The sequence below is a fragment of the Hylobates moloch genome, unplaced genomic scaffold (genome assembly GCF_009828535.3).
Source record: "Hylobates moloch isolate HMO894 unplaced genomic scaffold, HMol_V3 SCAFFOLD_6, whole genome shotgun sequence".
Classification (NCBI taxonomy): domain Eukaryota; kingdom Metazoa; phylum Chordata; class Mammalia; order Primates; family Hylobatidae; genus Hylobates; species Hylobates moloch.
The window spans coordinates 17904437-17906370 of record NW_026652281.1 but is presented as its reverse complement, the minus strand read 5'-3'; the positions used below and the strand labels follow the sequence as shown (position 1 = coordinate 17906370).

The 1934-nt window shown below is 31.1% G+C and overlaps 1 long non-coding RNA gene across 1 annotated transcript in view; it reads right to left on the bottom strand.

The window, feature by feature from the left end:
- Nucleotides 1–538: 538 nt before the first annotated feature.
- Nucleotides 539–1934, bottom strand: part of LOC131383820 (uncharacterized) — a 137199-nt gene continuing 135803 nt past the window's right edge. Inside the window, exon 3 of the long non-coding RNA XR_009214169.1 lies at nucleotides 539–583. This is a non-coding gene — a long non-coding RNA (uncharacterized LOC131383820). The remainder of the gene's footprint in view (nucleotides 584–1934) is intronic.

Genomic DNA, 1934 nt, shown 5'->3' with positions numbered 1-1934 from the left:
TTTTTCTTGGTACTTATTTTTTTCTCAAAATGTAAACTTTAAAAAAATTCATTCTGCCCTTGAAATGATTCAATTAAAGCCAACCACATAAATCTACCTAGTGATAGAAACAGTACAATGTGATAAGATAGTGTTTTTCTGCTACATGTAATTGACATTCCCCTGACTCTGGTAAATTTTTATATCCCATTGCCTTAAGACAAAATAATGATAGCTTAGATGTCTATTTAATAAAACATGGAATTTCTCCAAGCAAAACCCAACTGCATGGTTTGTGTAAGAAATATCACCTCAAATAAACCAATTCAGATGCCTAAAAATACAAAGATAGGCTAAGAGATACCAGGCAAATGAAAACAGTAAGAAATCAGAAGGCATTTCCTGATATCAAACAGACTCAAATTCAGACCAAAAAGCATTAAATGTTAAAAAAAAGACAGTTTATAATGCTAAAAGGCACGGTTCACAATAAAGATACAATATTTATGAAAATCTATGTACTAGAAACACAGGAACCACTTTCATAAAACAAAACTTACCAGAAAGGCAAGGGGAGGAGACACATTGTCATGACAATCTCAATCTGAAACAGATCAAGTGGGGAAAAAATAGGTAAGAATATAGATCTATAGGTCCTATGGAAGACTACATATACTAATAAGGTAGGTACTGTAAAATATATTATACTCTATGACCCCAAAATGAGAATATCCCTTCTTCTCCAACATGAACAGTATGTTCATAATTATTGACCAAATATCAAGCCATAGAATGGCCACAGTAAGTTTCATAAAATAAAAATAATAAAAAACAATTATTGGATGTCAAAACAAAAAAAATCAGAAAATTTCTGAATATTTATAAGAAGAAACTTCCTGCAAAATAATTCTTGAGTTAAAGTGGAAATGCAAACTGAAATTTCTGTTTCCTAAAAAATAATGATAATGTAAATATAATATATCAGATCTATGGGATGAAATTAAAGCTATGAATTTATAAACCTTAAATGTTAAAAAAGAAATGACCATTGAAACAGAAGAAATTAAAACAACCAAGAACCTACATAACTTATACCAAAAATGAAAATATCTATATAAAATAATGATTATTTAGGAAAACACAATTTACAGAAATTGACTGCAATCGAGATAGAACCTTGAACAAACCAATTTCTGTAGAAGAAAATAAAGATATCAAATTTCTATCACACATGAAAAGCACAAGGCCTAGATGTTTTCACAAGGAAATATAACCAAGCTTTTAAGGAACAGAGGATAGAAAATAAAGGAAAACTTCCAAATTTCTTGTATGAAATATGAATAATGTTGACACCTAAACTTGATTAAAATATCACACACATGCACAAATATACACACACAGAAATCAGTCTCTCACATGAATATCAAAGCAAAAATCATAAATAAAATAAGGGCAAACAACATACTACATTTACACAGATGACAATGCATAGTGAAAACATGGGATATATTTTAAGAACACAAAGATATTTCAATAATAGGGATCCATTAATATAATAAAGCATATTCAGGTATCTGGGAGAAAAATCAGATAATTATCTCAACAGATGCTTATAGACCGCTGACAAAATTCAACAATTCTACATTTATTCCTTACAGAAACAATAATAAAGAATTGATGGATACTTACTTGTCCTGTGGAAAGAAAAATAATATGCACACACACACACATATACACACATACACAACAGGCCTCTATTCTATTAAAAGGGACCTCTGGGGGAGAAAAAAACCTAGTTAAATCCCTTTGCAAACAAGTTATCCTCTTGATAAACACACTAGTGGTATTTACTAGCAGAAAGGGAGGGAGGAAGGAAGGGAGGGAGAGAAAAAGGGAGGGAGGGACAGGGGAAGGAAGGAAGGAAGGAAGGAAGGAAGGAAGGAAGGAAGGAAGGA